We start from the raw sequence: 16,497 nt of genomic DNA, 5'->3' as shown, positions 1-16,497 counted from the left end.
AAGTTCATCTTTACAAGGGGGTAATATGGATATGGATATCGTACGATCTCCTATTAGCACACTGAATCATATCTATGAGATATCCGGTGTGGAGGTGGGTCAACATTTTTATTGGCAAATAGAGGGTTTCAAGTTCATGGACAGGTACTTATAACTTCTTGGGTTGTAATTGCTGTCTTATTAGGTTCAGCTACCATAGTTGTTCGAGATCCACAATCCATTCCTACTGGTGGTCAAAATTTTGTTGAATATATTCTCGAATTTTTTCGGGAGTTGACCAGAACTCAGATTGGGGAGGAAGAATATGGTCCCTGGGTTCCCTTTATTGGAACTATGTTTCGATTTATCTTTGTTTCTAACTGGTCAGGTGCTCTTCTTCCTTGGGGAATTCTAAAATTACCTCAGGGGGAGTTAGCCGCACCTACAAATGATATTAATACTACAGTTGCTCTAGCTTTACTTACGTCAGTAGCATATTTCTATGCAGGTCTTACAAAGAAGGGGTTAGGTTATTTTGGTAAATATATTCAACCAACCTTAATACTTTTACCAATTAACATCTTAGAAGATTTTACAAAACCTTTATCACTTAGTTTTCGACTTTTTGGAAATATATTAGCTGACGAATTGAGCACCTCAAAGATATGTCATAATAAAATTGAACACCTGCCTCAGATTGACTCCCGTATCATAGTCGCTTCAGTCATAAACTGGAAAATAAAGGGAGAAACAAGTTGAGATATATCTCTCGTAAGTTCACTAATTGCTATTGGTAGGTTTCTTATTATTTAAGTCCCGTCCGAAAAAGAGGAGAATTCAATGACCATTCGTTCACCGGAACCAGAAGTAAAGGAAGTAAAGATCGTAGTGGATAGAGATACTGTAAAAACCTCTTTTGAAAAATGGGCCAAACCTGGTCATTTCTCAAGGACGCTAGCTAAAGGCCCTGATACTACCACTTGGATCTGGAACTTACATGCTGATGCTCACGATTTTGATAGCCATACTAATAATTTGGAAGAGATTTCTTGCAAAGTCTTTAGCGCTCATTTTGGTCAACTAGCCATCATATTTATTTGGCTAAGTGGGATGTACTTTCACGGCGCTCGTTTCTCCAATTATGAAGCATGGCTGGCTGATCCCACTCACATCAAACCCAATGCCCAAGTAGTTTGGCCAATAGTAGGCCAAGAAATATTGAATGGGGATGTAGGTGGAGGTTTTCGAGGGATACAAATAACATCTGGGTTCTTCCAGATTTGGCGAGCATCTGGAATACCCAGTGAATTACAACTTTACTGCACTGCAATTGGTGCATTGATCTTTGCAGCGTTTATGCTTTTTGCTGGTTGGTTCCATTATCACAAAGCTGCCCCAAAATTGGCTTGGTTCTAGGAAGTAGAATCCATGTTGAACCATCATTTAGCAGGGTTACTACGACTTGGATCTCTATCTTGGGCAGGACACCAAACACACGTCTCTCTACCCATTAACCAACTTCTAGACGTTGTAGTGGATCCTAAAGAGATACCACTTCCTCATGAATTTATTTTAAATCATGATCTTTTGGCTCAACTTTATCCCAGTTTTGCTGAGGGATTGACCCCATTTTTAACCTTGAATTGGTCAGAATATTCAAACTTTTTGAGTTTTCATGGAGGACTAAATCCAGTAACGGGGGGTCTGTGGTTGAACGATACTGCACATCATCATTTGGCTATTGCAGTTCTTTTCCTGATAGCCGGTCATATGTATAAGACCAATTGGCGCATTGGCCATAACCTCAATGACCTTTTAGAAGTTCATAAAGGTACATTTACGGGGGAGGGCCATAAAGGTCTTTACGAGATCTTAACTACCTCGTGGCATGCTCAGCTAGCTATTAACTTGGCTATGTTAGGATCTTTAACTATTGTTGCAACTCACCACATGTATTCAATGCCTCCCTATCCATACCTAGCTATTGATTATGGTACCCAACTCTCTCTGTTCACACATGATATGTGGATTGGTGGGTTTATCATAGTTGGCGCTGCTGCACATGCAACGATTTTTATGGTAAGAGACTATGACCCAACTACTCAATACAACAATTTATTAGATCGCGTTCTTAGACATCGTGATGCAATTGTATCACACCTCAACTGGGTATGTATATTCTTAGGTTTCCATAGTTTTGGTCTGTATATTCATAATGATACTATGAGCGCTCTAGGACGTCCTCAAGATATGTTCTCAGATACTACTATATAATTACAACCTATCTTTGCGCAATGGATACAAAACACTCATGCTTCAGCACCTGGTTCAACAGCTCCTGGTGCTACAGTGAGTACCAGCTTAACTTGGGGAGGTGGTGATTTGGTGACAGTAGGTTCCAAAGTGGCTTTGTTACCAATTCCATTAGGAACCACAGATTTTTTGGTACATCACATTCATGCATTTACTATCCATGTGACTGTTTTAATCCTACTTAAAGGTGTTCTATTTGCCTGTAGCTCCCGTTTAATACCTGATAAAGTGAATCTGGGGTTTCACTTTCCTTGTGATGGACCTGGTGGAGGAGGAACATGTCAAGTATCTACCTGGGATCATGTCTTCCTTGGTTTATTCTGGATGTACAATGCAATTTCGGTAGTAATATTCCATTTCAGCTGGAAAATGTAGTCCGATGTTTGGGGTAATATAAGTGATCAGGGAGTGGTAATTCATATTACGGGAAGAAACTTTGCACAAAGTTCCATTACGATTAACGGGTGGCTCCGTGACTTTCTATGGGCACAAGCCTCTCAAGTGATCCAATCTTATGGTTCTTCATTATCTACATATGGTCTTTTATTTTTAGGTGCTCATTTTGTTTGGGCCTTCAGTTTAATGTTCTTATTCAGCGGCCGTGGGTATTGGCAAGAACTCATTGAATCTATTGTTTGGGCCCATAACAAATTGAAGGTTGCTCCTGCTATCCAGCCCAGAGCCTTGAGCATTGTACAGGGACATGCTGTAGGAGTAGCTCATTACCTTCTGGGTGGAATCGTCACAACATGGGCGTTCTTCCTAGCAAGAATTATTGCAGTAGGATAAAGGCTACGAGGATTTGAAAAGTATATGGCATCAAGATTTCCAAAGTTCAGCCAAGGCTTGGCCCAGGACCCAACTACTCATCGTATTTGGTTCAATATTGCGACCGCAGATGACTTTGAGAGTCATGATGATATTACCGAAGAACGCCTTTATCATAAAATTTTTGCTTCCCACTTTGTTCAGTTGGCAATAATCTTTCTGTGGACCTCTGGTAATTTGTTCCATGTGGCTTGGCAAGGCAATTTTGAAGCATGGGTACGCGATCCCTTACATGTAAGACCCATTGTTCATGCAATTTGGGATCCTCATTTTGGTTCTTCCAATATATTGGTGTTGGTGTAGGGGCAGGTCTCCATACCCAGAGGCCTGCACAATGGGCTATTAGCTCAGCGGTAGAGCGCGCCCCTGATAATCGCATCGTTGTGCCTGGGCTGTGAAGGCTCTCAGTCACATGGATAGTTCAATGTGCTCATTAGCGCTTGACCTAGAGATGTGGATCATCCAAGGTACATTAGCATGGAGTACTCCTCCTGTTTGTTCGAACCGGGGTTTGGAACTGAACTTATCCTCAGGGATAGATGGGGCCATTTAGGTGAGATCGAATACAGATCCAACTTTTTATTCATTTGTGGATCTGGGCGGTCCGGGAGTGCTGGTGGTTATCCACCTCGGATCCTCTCTTCTCGAGAATCAATACATCCCTTATCAGTGTATGGATGGCTATCTCTCAGGCACAGGTTGAAGTTCAGCCTAGATGTGGAAAAGAGAGCACCTAACAACGCATCTTCACAGACCAAGAACTACGGGATCACCCTTTTCATTCTAGGTAGGGTGACGAAGGGATCATACCATTCGAGCCTTTTCATGCTTTAGAGGTCCGTAGGAAACATCAATCGATAGGATCTCCTCATTATTCCCTAAAGGAATAACGTGAAATCAAATTCTATCAATTCATTTTCTGTAGGGCCCAGTAGATTGGATCTAGTCATAAGAAATGAAGAATGCTTGGTGTAAATAAAAATAACTCCTTGGTCTTCGACCCCCCACTACGAACAACCCTTGGATCAGTGCAACGGATGGGATGTCTTTATCCATCTCCTCACATGGGAGCAGAGCAGGTTCGAAAAAGGATCTTGGAGTGTCCGGGGGTTGGGTCAGGAGGGTCTTTCAACGCCTCCTTTTCTCATCAAAAGTGATTTCCATTTGCTCGCCCTTGGCTCGGTGAGGAAATAAAAATAAAAGGGGAACAAGCACACTTGGAGAGCGCAGTACAATGGAGAGGAAGTTGTATGCTGCGTTCGGGAAGGATGAATCGCTCCTGAAAAAGAATCTATTGATTCTCTTCCAATTAGTTGATTGGATAGTATCACAGGTGCGAGGACTTACTTCACAGGCGAGGTCTCTGGTTCAAGTCCAGGATAGCCTAGCTGCGCCAGGGAAAATCGTAGGAAGAAAAATAAAAAGCATCTTATTTTTTTTTTTCATGTATGGACCACTTGGTCCAAGTACGGGGGATATAGCTCAGTTGGTAGAGCTCTTCTCTTGCAATTGGGTCGTTGAGATTATGGGTTGGATGTCTAATTGTCTAGGTGGTAATGATAGTATCTTTTACTCAAACTGGTGGCTTACTTTTTCTCAGTAATGGGGAATAGGACCGAAACATGCCACTGAAAAACTCTACAGAGACAAAGAAAGATGGGCTGTCAAGAACGTAGAGAAGGTAGAGTGGGTAGTTGGTTAGATCTAATATAGATCATACATGGGTGATAGTTAGAGTCGGCGGCTCTCCTAGGGTTACTTCATCTGGGATCCCTGGGGAAGAGGATCAAGTTGGCCTTTGTGAACAGCTTGATGTACTATCTCCCTTCAACCCTTTGAGAAAAATATGGTAAAAGGAAAAAAAAGCCATGCCATGGACCGACCCCATCGTCTCCACCCCGTAGGAACTACGAGATCACCCCAAGGGTGCCAAAGACATCCAGGGGTCACAGACCGACCATATACCCACAGTGGAGAACGCATTAGCTGTCCGCTCCAGTTGGACAGGAAGGGTCGGAGAAGGGCAATCATTCTTAGGACCAAAGAGTCAGGTGGAAAAAGGGGAGAGCTCTCCATTCCTGGTTCTCTTGTAGCTGGATAGCCCAAAACTACAAGAATCCCTGAAATGGAATTTCAACTCAGCACCTGTTTGGAAGAGTTGCTCTTTGGAGAGCACAGTACGATGAAAGTTGTGAGCTGTGTTTGGGGGGCATTTATTGTCTATCGTTGGCCTCTATGGTAGAATCTAGTCGGGGAGGCCTGAGAGATGGTGGTTTACCCTGTGGCGGATGTCAGCGGTTCAAGTCCGCTTATCTCCAGCCTGTGATCCTAAACGGTAAATGGTATATGATACCATGATATTATTCAGATCCAGTAGTTTTATTTATGATTTCTCGTTCATGGACATTGATAATATTTTTCCATTTGGTAGCACCTTAGGATGGCGTAGCCTTGAATGACGAGGTTCAAAAGAGGAAGGGCTTACGGTGGATACCTAGGCACCCAGAGATGAGGAACGGTGTGGTAAGTGATGAAATGCTTCGAGGAGTTGAAAATTAGCATAGATCCGGAGATTCCCGAATAGGTTAACCTTTTTCACTGTTGCTGAATCCATGGGCAGGCAAGAGACAACCTGGTGAACTGAAACATCTTAGTAGCCAGAGGAATAGAAAGCAAAAGCGATTCCCGTAGTAGCGGTGAGCGAAATGGGAGCAGCCTAAACCGTGAAAACGGGGTTGTGGGAGAGCACAATATAAGCTTTGTGCTGCTAGGCGAAGTGTGTTGAAAATGAAACAAGATGATGGATCTTAGTGAAAAGGAGTCGCCTTCACTAAGTGGGTCCGCAGGCTATTTTTGGCGCAAAGTCTATTTTTAGACATATGGATCATGGTCTATGAGTTGCAGGATGCTATATGTGGATGATTGGTCATGTTGGGAAAAATAGATGGACTTCTATTTTTGGTTCACAACGGAGTGATCAGAGTCTATTTTTAGATTGCCAGGCTAAAAATAGAAACAGTCAAATATTATTAGCCCTTAGTAATATTTGGACTCTAAACATTATCTTATTCTCTTGGATCACTTCAGTTCGAGCTACGGATGTGGCACATGCAGTTGACAGAAGGAATCACATGATTTCTTATGTGTTAGTTGAGCTATTGCACGGAGGACTTCAGTTAGAACTCATGCATGTGAGTTCTGTGGAGTTGGATGTGGAGTTGATGGAGTTGTGTTCAGTTTGACTTAGTTGAACTAGTTGTATTTAGTCTAACTAAAAAATACACTAGTGATGAGTTGTGTGAATTAATTGTTAATTAATTCACTAATTATTAAATCATAAAGAAACTAAAGAATACATCAGTTAACTCGTTGCATGGACAGTTCAACAGAGACAGGTGTTAGAGGTAAGTGAAAGGGTGAGTTGTGACTATCAGTTGTGCATGAGATTTGCACATGCATGGATTGAGTAATGCTAATGAGGATTGCGCAGTGTGGGCCAATAACAAGGCAATTGTAGCTTGTGCTCACGTGATTTCTCTTGTAGGATTGTGCAGTGGAGATAGGCAAAGCAGCGGAGGAGATTTGAACCTGTGACTTGTTCGGATATGAGCTAGTTTTGTGTGTAACAGGTGGATATAGTACTAAGTACTTGTGAGGAGTATTGTACTATGTATTGTTACATGTTTTGAATCATTATAATATACAGATAGTGTGGGTTTTTCAACTGTATGCTTTCCCCGGGTTACATACTGTGTTAATGTGCGCATGCAATTGATGTTTCATTGTTTTTAATTCCGCAAAATTGATGATCAACGTAGAGGAGGTTATGTATTATGCATGCATTCTGCAATAGTGTATAATCAAGATAATATCTATGAATAAGTGTCATATTATTCAAAATTTCTACATGGTATTGGAGCTGGTTGATTTGTACAAAAAGTTCTATAGGATATCAAAGCGGGATTGATCATCAGATCTATTATTCAGAAAATGTTTACATTTTATTTCTTCAGGTAGAGTCTGTAATCAGGCCAGGTAGCTTCTGGATTCATCCTTCTTTTGGAAGGTGAGATATCTGGTGAATGCCCATATAGTCAATCTCTGTACAAGAAATACTTTGTTCTCACGAATTTTAGATCAGAAGCGGTTGAGTTTTGAGCTGGTGGAATGGCACTCAAGGATAAACTCAGAAACATTAAGTGTGAGAATGGAGACAGTATGCCCAAGTATCTCATGGAGTTCACCCAATGCCAGGATGAGCTGGGAAGTGTGGGGGTGATTTTCGATGATGAGGACTTGGTGAGCTTGGCTCTCCTTGGTCTTCCGAAGAGTTGGCATTCCTATCAGGATTCTGTCAATGGTCGGGAGAAATTGCTAGGATGGGAGAGACTTTGGTCAGATCTTGTGCAGGAGGAGATTAGGCGGAATACTAGGGACGGATCTTCATCAAAGGGAATTGATGAAGAAAATTGTGCTTTGGCTGCCAAAGCAAAGAAGGGGAAGGACAAGGTTTCTCTTTCCAAATGCAGTTCTTCCAATGATGGGAAGAAGGTTGACAAGTCGGAGGTGAGATGCTTTCGTTGTCATGAGTTGGGCCATTATGCTACTAATTGCCCAAAGAGGAAATCCAAGAAGGGATCCGAGGAAGGATCTGAAGGTGAGGCACTTGCTTCATAGTTTGAGTTGGATTTCACACTCTTCGCATGCATGGTTTCATCCATGGTGGGAAGTGGTTGGTTTCTTGACAGTGGAGCTTCTTTCCACATGACTGGTGACAAGATTTTGTTCAGTACTTTGGAGGAGAAAGATCTCCAGATACTCATAGCGATGGGTAATGATGAGAAGTATAATGTCTCAGGTGTAGGCATGGTTATTTTTCAGAGGGAGCATGGAGCTCGCCTTACCTTGACCGATGTCAAGTATGTACCAGGATTGAAGAGAAACTTGGCATCGATCGCGATGCTGGAAGACAGAGGCTGTGATGTAGTCTTCAGTAAGGGAAAGGTTTTCCTTGGACACATCATCACTAGACAGGTGAAGCAGATTGGTTCATGGGTCAAGAACCTGTATGCTCTTGAGGTTCAAGATGCATGCAAAGCCTTGAGAAGTGAGGCAACTGATGGAGACTTGGTGGTTTAGAGGGAGCATATATTACCTCTCAACATGCAGAGCCAGAAGAAGTCTCAGACGATTGTGGAGGAGCCATGATTGGTGCAGCAGCTTCAGGAGGTTGTGGAGCAGCCACAACAAGGGAAGCTGAGAGGAGATCGAGTAGAGACATCTACTCATGCAGAGACCTCCAGTAGGGGGAAACTTTGAGCTAGGTGGGCTGAGGGATCGCATGTAGCCATACCTCCAGGTATCAGGTGGGGTGATGTGGATTGATCGTCCCAAGGAGGAGGGGCAGGGTCCTTAAGGTACGTCTTGGATGAGACCTTGCTACGGGAGCCCCGATGTGGAGTAGCAGGAACTGACTGATTGGGTAGAGATAGATGCGGATGGAGCGGCAGAGAGAGCGACAGTGTAGGGAATCCCAGGACAACGCATAGCTAGCAGGCTGCAGCAATGCGAGAGGCAAAAGTGTTTTGCACAGTGCTAGGTGGCACAGAGAAGTGTGCAATGGTGCGAGATGCATGGAGATGTTGTAGTAGTGCAGATGTCAGAGAGGGAGCACTTGTCAGCATCAGGTATAGCTTCATCATCAGAGTATGTTCCTAGCCCAACAAAGTGGTTAGTTGGGAGTGTTTTTGTTCCAAGTGTTGATGGAGCAAGTGGACTGGGCAAATGTGTTGCATGCAGAACATTCTAGAGTTGCAGGATAGGGGTTGCAGATAATCCATATCTTGTTGAGAGGGAGTGTTGAAAATGCAACAAGATGATGGATCTTAGTGAAAAGGAGTCGCCTTCACTAAGTGGGCCCGCAGGCTATTTTTGGCGCAAAGTGTATTTTTAGACTATGTCTATTTTTAGACATATGGATCATGGTCTATGAGTTGAAGGGTGCTGTTTGTGGATGATTGGTCATGTTGGGAAAAATAGATGGACTTCTATTTTTGGTTCACAACGGAGTGATCAGAGTCTATTTTTAGACTGGCAGGCTAAAAATAGAAATAGTCAAATATTATTAGCCCTTAGTAATATTTGGACTCTAAACATTAGCTTATTCTCTTGGAGCACTTCAGTTCAAGCTACGGATGTGGCACATGCAGCTGACAGAAGGAATCATGTGGTTTCTTATGTGTTATTTGAGCTATTGCATGGAGGACTTCAGTTAGAACTCATGCATGTGAGTTCTGTGGAGTTGGATGTGGAGTTGATGGAGTTGTGTTCAGTTTGACTTAGTTGAACTAGTTGTATTTAGTCTAACTAAAGAATACACTAGTGATGAGTTGTGTCTAAGTATTAACTCATAAAGAAACTAAAGAATACATCAGTTAACTCAGTGCATGGACAGTTCAACAGAGACAGGTGTTAGAGGTAAGTGAAAGGGTGAGTTGTGACTATCAGTTGTGCATGAGATTTGCACATGCATGGATTGAGTAATGCCAATGAGGATTGCGCAGTGTGGGCCAATAACAAGGCAATTGTAGCTTGTGCTCCCTTGATTTCTCTTGCAGGATTGTGCAGTGGAGGCAGGCAAAGCAGCGGAGGAGTTTGAACCTGTGACTTGTTCGGATATGAGCTAGTTTTGTGTGTAACAGGTGGAGATAGTACTAAGTACTTATGAGGAGTATTGTACTATGTATTGTTACATGTTCTGAATCATTATAATATACAGATAGTGTGGGGTTTTCAACTGTATGCTTTCCCCAGGTTACATACTGTGTCAATGTGTGCATGCGATTGATGTTTCATTGTTTTTAATTCCGCAAAATTGATGATCAACGTAGAGGAGGTTATGTATTATGCATGCATTCCGCAATAGTGTATAATCAGGATAATCTTTGTGAATAAGTGTCATATTATTCAAAATTTATACAAAGCGGTTGAGTCCTGCACCCTAGATGGTGAGAGTCCAGTAGTCGAAAGCATCATTGGCTTACGCTCTAACCCGAGTAGCATGGGGCACGTGGAATCCCGTGTAAATCAGTAAGGAACACCTTGCAAGGCTAAATACTCCTGGGTGACCAATAGTGAAGTAGTACCGTGAGGGAAAGGTGAAAAGAACCCCCATCGGGGAGTGAAATAGAACATGAAACCGTAAGCTCCCAAGCAGTGGGAGGAAAATTAGATCTCTGACCGTGTGCCTGTTGAAGATTTAGCCGGTGACTTATAGGCAGTGGCTTGGTTAAGGGAACCCACTGGAGCCGTAGTGTGAGAGAGTCTTCATGGGGCAATTGTCACTGCTTATGGACCCAAACCTGGGTGATCTATCCATGACCAGGATGAAGCTTGGGCGAAACTAAGTGGAGGTCCGAACCGACTGATGTTGAAAAATCAGCGGATGAGTTGTGGTTAGGGGTGAAATGCCACTCGAACCTAGAGCTAGTTGGTTCTCCCTGAAATGCGTTGAGGCATAGCAGTTGACTGGACCATTTAGGGGTAAAGCACTATTTCGGTACGGGCCACGAGAGAAGTACCAAATCGAGGCAAATTATGAATACTAGATTACCCCAATAAAAGGGGGTAAGGGTCAACTAGTGAGACGATGGGGGATAAGCTTCATCGTCGAGAGGGGAACAACCCAGATCACCAGCTAAGGCCCCTAAATGACCGCTCAGTGATGAAGGAAGTACGAGTGCAAAGACATCCAGGAGGTTTGCCTAGAAGCAGCCAACCTTGAAAGAGTGCATAATAGCTCACTGATTGAGCGCTCGTGCGCCGAAGATAAACGGGACTAAGCAATCTGTCGAAGCTGTGGGATGTAAAAATACATCGGTATGGGAGAGTTCCGCCTCAGAGGGAAGCACTGACGTGAGAAGCTGTGGACGAAGCGGAAGCGAGAATGTCGGCTTGAGTAATGCAAACATTGGTGAGAATCTAATGCCACGAAAACCTAAGAGTTCATCTACAAGGTTCGTCCACGGAGGGTGAGTCAAGGCCTAAGATCAGGCCGAAAGGCATAGTCGATGGACAACAAGTGAATATTCCTGTACTACCCCTTGTTGGTCTTGAGGGATGGAGGAGGCTAGGTTAGCCGAAAGATGGTTATCGGTTCAAGGATGCAAGGTTACCCTTTTCAGGGTAAGAAGGGGTAGAGAAAATGCCTCGAGCCAATGTTCGAGTTCTAAGTGCTACAACGCTGAAGTAGCCCATGCCATACTCCCAACAAAAGCTTGAACGACCTTCAACAACTGGGTACCTGTACCCGAAACCGACACAGGTAGGTAGGTAGAGAATACCTAGGGGCGCGAGATAACTCTCTCTAAGGAACTCGGCAAAATAGCCCCGTAACTTTGGGAGAAGGGGTGCCTCCTCAAGAGGTCGTAGTGACCAGGCCCGGGCGACTGTTTACCAAAAACACAGGTCTCCACAAAGTCGTAAGACCATGTATGGGGGCTGATGCTTGCCCAGTGCCCAAAGGTTAAGGAAGTTGGTGACCTGATGACGGGGAAGCCAGCAACCAAAGGCCCAGTGAACGGTGGCCGTAACTATAACGGTCCTAAGGTAGAGAAATTCCTTGTTGGGTAAGTTCTAACCCGCACGAAAGGGATAACGATCTGGGCACTGTCTTAGAGAGAGACTCGGTGAAATAGACATGTCTGTGAAGATGCAGACTACCTACACCTAGACAGAAAGACCGTATGAAGCTTTATGTTCTCTGGGATTGTCTTTGGGTTCTTCTTGCGCAGCTTAGGTGGAAGGTGAAGAAGGCCCCCTTGTAGGGGGGCTTGAGCCACCAGTGAGATACCACTCTGGAAGAGCTAGAATTCTAACCTTGTGTCAGGACCTACGGGCCAAGGGAGAGTCTCAGGTAGACAGTTTCTATGGGGCGCAGGCCTCCCAAAAGGTAACGGAGGCGTGCAAAGGTTTCCTCGGGCCGGATGGAAATCGACCCTCGAGTGCAAAGGCAAAAGGGAGCTTGACTGCAAGACCCACCCATCGAGCAGGGATGAAAGTCGGCCTTAGTGATCCGATGGTTCCGAGTGGAAGGGCCATCACTTAACGGATAAAAGTTACTCTAGGGATAACGGGCTAATCTTCCCCAAGAGTTCACATCGACGGGAAGGTTTGGCACCTCGATTTCGACTCTTCGCCACCTAGGGTGGTAGTACGTTCCAAGGGTTGGGCTGTTTGTACATTAAAGCGGTACGTGAGCTAGGTTCAGAACGTCGTGAGATAGTTTGGTCCATATCCGGTGTGGGCGTTAGAGCATTGAGAGGACCTTTTCCTAGTACGAGAGGACCAGGAAGGTCACACCTCTGGTGTACCAGTTATCGTGCCCACGTTAGACGCTGGGTATCCAAGTGCGGAGCGGATAACTATTGAAAGCATATAAGTAGAAAGCCCACCCCAAGATGAGTGCTCTCGTATTCTTACTTCCCTGAGAGACCCTAGTCGTGAACACGGCTAGGACAACGACGAGTTCTCTGTCCTTCCAGGGGATGGAGCGACAAAAGTATTGAGAATCCAAGATAAGGTCACGGCGAGACGAGCCGTTTATAATTATGATAGGTGTCAAGTGGAAGTGTAGTGATGTATGCAGGTGAGGCATCCTAACAGACAGAGAGATTTGAACCTTGTTCCTACATGACCCGATCAATCTGATCGGGTACTATCCATCTATTCTTTTCTTTATTCAATTGTTTGACAACATGAAACTATGAAACCAAAAGCTCTGCCCTCCCTCTTTGTTGGATAGAAGGGAAGAGTAGGGTTCTTTACCTGGCCCTAATCATTTTCAGAATTGGGGCCTCACAATCATTAGCCAATATGCCTTTCTCACATTTATGCCCTTCCTGGTTTATGGTTTGAAATTCTGGTGTCCCAAGCGTGGAGGAACCACACCAACCCATCCTGAACTTGGTGATTAAACTCTACTGCGGTGACGATACTGTAGGGGAAGCCCTGCAGGAAAATAGCTCGGTGCCAGGATGATAAGAATCTTAATGCCCCTTCTCATTAGAAGGTCGTCTTCTTTGAAACCCATTTCTTACATATTTTCTTTCCCACTCCACACTTTACTTTTATTTGAAACGCAATACCTGCGCTCACTCATAGCGATGCGATAAATTTGCTTCTGCATCCTCTTACCTCGAAGAGAGGAATCCCTTCCTTTTGGGAGGGACTCCTGGGAACGAATCCAGTGGAGACGGGGCCTGTAGCTCAGAGGATTAGAGCACGTGGCTACGAACCACGGTGTCGGGGGTTCGAATCCCTCCTCACCCACCCCGAAAGGGGACAAAAGGGAGGCCTTTCGGGGGTAGGGAGATTATGATTGGGATAGCGGACGCAAAGCTATGGAACTTAGTCTTCACAAAGGGTCATTTATCGAAAATGATACCTGGTACGTCCGAGAGTAACCAGCGTATTTGTGTCTGACCTCCTATAAATCTTCCTCATTATTAGATTTATATTAGGGTTATAGAATGAGAGATTCTTCCAAATCTGAGGGAACATATGAGGGAAAATAGATTGATAGCATGCAGGGATCCAATTCTGACTTCCAGGGAATGAACTTATAGTTATAACAGCTGGTAACGGGTCGAGCGAATAGAGGCCTCTTCACCTTCCGCTCTAGAAATGTCATTACATCAAGAGAACAATGGATTTGGTTCTTCGAAATTTTCAGTATTTCGAAGAGACTGTTGTTTCCATTTTGCCTTTCTTGGACGACCGAGATCCTATCTTGATCCCGTGGCGATTGTGCATTCATATATTATGAACAAGGACAAGTAATGTTTGACTTACTCTTAATGGTTAAAATGAGCTTTATTTTGAATAAAACGGATCTCCCCAAGTAGGATTCGAACCTATGACCAATCAGTTAACAGCCGACCGCTGTACCACTGAGCTACTGACGAACAGCAGAGGGTTCCCATATACGGGCAAGATTCTTGTTCTTTGGACCGACCCATGATCATCAATGTATAAGCGAGAAACTCAATAAGGTTTTTTATCAACTCTTGGACACCCCACCCTAGAGGTATTGACCTATAAATACAATAGGATCTATAATTATTGCTACCATTCAATATTAGGTATTACTTTAAAAAAGAATAATTCAATTATATAGAACCTTGAAATAAAGAGATAACTTTTAGATTTAGATAAAGGAGGATTAGCGGTGAAAATAGAAGTTTATGGGAAAGGCGGAATCGGTAAATAAACAACTAGTTGTAATATCTCAGTCGCTCTAGCGAGACGTGGTCAAAAAGTGTTACAGATTGGGTGTGATCCCAAACACGATAGTACTTTTACTCTTACAGGATTTCTAATACCTACAATTATAGATACTTTACAATCCAAGGATTATCATTACGAGGATATTTGGCCCGAAGATGTAATTCACAAGGGTTATGGAGGGGTGGATTGTGTGGAAGCAGGGGGTCCACCCGCAAGAGCTGGGTGTGGAGGATATGTGGTGGGAGAAACTGTAAAGTTGTTAAAAGAATTAAATGCATTTTATGAATATGATATTATATTATTTAATGTATTAGGTGACGTGGTCTGTGGAGGTTTTTCCGCTCCATTGAACTATGCAGATTATTGTGTTATTATTACAAATAATGGATTCGATGCATTATTTGCAACTAATCGTATTACTGCCTATATAAGGGAAAAATCTCGCACACATCCACTCCGATTAGCAGGCTTGGTGGGAAATCGTACATCTAGAAGAGATCTTATAAATAAATATGTAGAAGCCTGTCCAATGCCTGTAATAGAAGTATTACCTATTATTGAGGATATCCGAGTTTCCTGAGTAAAGGGTAAAACCTTATTTGAAATGGTTGGATTTGAACCATCCCTTAACTATGTTTGTAATTATTATCTAGGGATAGCAGATCAAATGTTGCCCCAACCAGAAGGTATTGTCCTAAAAGAGATTCCAAATCGGGAATTAGTCAGTTTACTCTTTGATCTTTATTTAAATCCCATTGGTGGTGGGGGACAGAAAAAAAATAATAAGGAAAATTTACTGGGTTTACCAGGGTTTAGAATCAACAATTTCTCCACTTCTCCACAATTTGTTGTCAATTTGTCGACAATTTGATTATTTCTTGTTATCATTCTTTTGTGTTACTAGTCTTTTTATTCATTATTTCTTTTTCTTATTTATCCTTAGCCTTTTATTCCCTCCCTATTATTTAAACAAAAATTGTTGAAACTATAATGCTTGAATGCGAAACGGGCAATTATCATAGATTTGTCCTATTAGCTGTGTATCCTGGTTGTATCCAAAGATTGAAGACAGTTTCTTTTTGGTAGTGGGCACAAAAATATGTGGTTATTTTCTCCAAATTTGCACTTGGAGTTATGATTTTTGCAGAACCCCGCTATGCAATGGCAGAATTAGAAGAAGGAGATATATAGGCCCATTTGAACGATTATGAGGAATTGAAAACACTTTGTATTCGGATAAGAAAAGATAGAGACCCCAGCGTCATCATATGGATAGGCACCTATACTACAAAAATAATAAAAATGGATTTGGAAGGTATGGCACCCAAATTGGAATATGAAATTGGAGTACCAATTCTAGTGGCAAGAGAAAATGGACTGGATTATGCTTTTACTCAGGGGGAAGATACTGTCTTAGCTGTAATGGCACATCGTTGTCCAGACCAAGAATTACCCATTGGTGAATCAAAAGAAACTAAAACAAAATTATTCCCTTTTCCTCTTCTGAAGGAAAAGAGTTTGGTGGAATATGCAAATCATCCTCCCTTAGTTATTTTTGGGTTTTTACCCTCGAATTTGGACCCCCTGCTTCCACACAATCCACCCCTCCATAAACCTTGTGAATTACATCTTGGGGCCAAATATCCTCATAATGATAATCCTTGGATTGTAAAGTATCTATAATTGTAGGTATTAGAAATCTTGTAAGAGTAAAAGTACTATCGTGTTTGGGATCACACCCAATCTGTAACACTTTTTTACCACGTCTCGCTAGAGCGACTGAGATATTACAACTAGTTGTTGATTTACCAATTCCGCCTTTCCCGTAAATTGCTATTTTCACCGCCAATCCTCCTTTATCTAAATCTAAAAGTTATCTCTTTATTTCAAGGTTCTATATAATCAAATTACTCTTTTTTTAAGTAATACCTAATATTGAATGGTAGCAATAATTATAGATCCTATTGTATTTATAGGTCAATACCTCTAGGGTGGGGTGTCCAAGAGTTGATAAAAAACCTTATTGAGTTTCTCGTTTATACACTGATGATCATGGGTCGGTCCAAAGAACAAGAATCTTGCTCGTATATG

At 42.8% G+C, this 16,497-nt stretch overlaps 1 pseudogene; it reads left to right on the top strand.

The window, feature by feature from the left end:
* The first annotated feature begins 9,975 nt into the window (after nucleotides 1–9,975).
* LOC149234426 (25S ribosomal RNA) lies at nucleotides 9,976–12,737 on the top strand (annotated as a pseudogene).
* The last annotated feature ends 3,760 nt before the right edge of the window (nucleotides 12,738–16,497 follow it).

This window comes from Pinus tabuliformis, chromosome 8 (assembly GCF_031772625.1).
Source record: "Pinus tabuliformis cultivar Carrire ecotype Pingquan chromosome 8, CPIR1, whole genome shotgun sequence".
In the NCBI taxonomy this organism is placed as follows: domain Eukaryota; kingdom Viridiplantae; phylum Streptophyta; class Pinopsida; order Pinales; family Pinaceae; genus Pinus; species Pinus tabuliformis.
Note: the sequence above shows the minus strand (reverse complement) of the source record. Positions and strands in the feature narration are given on the sequence as shown.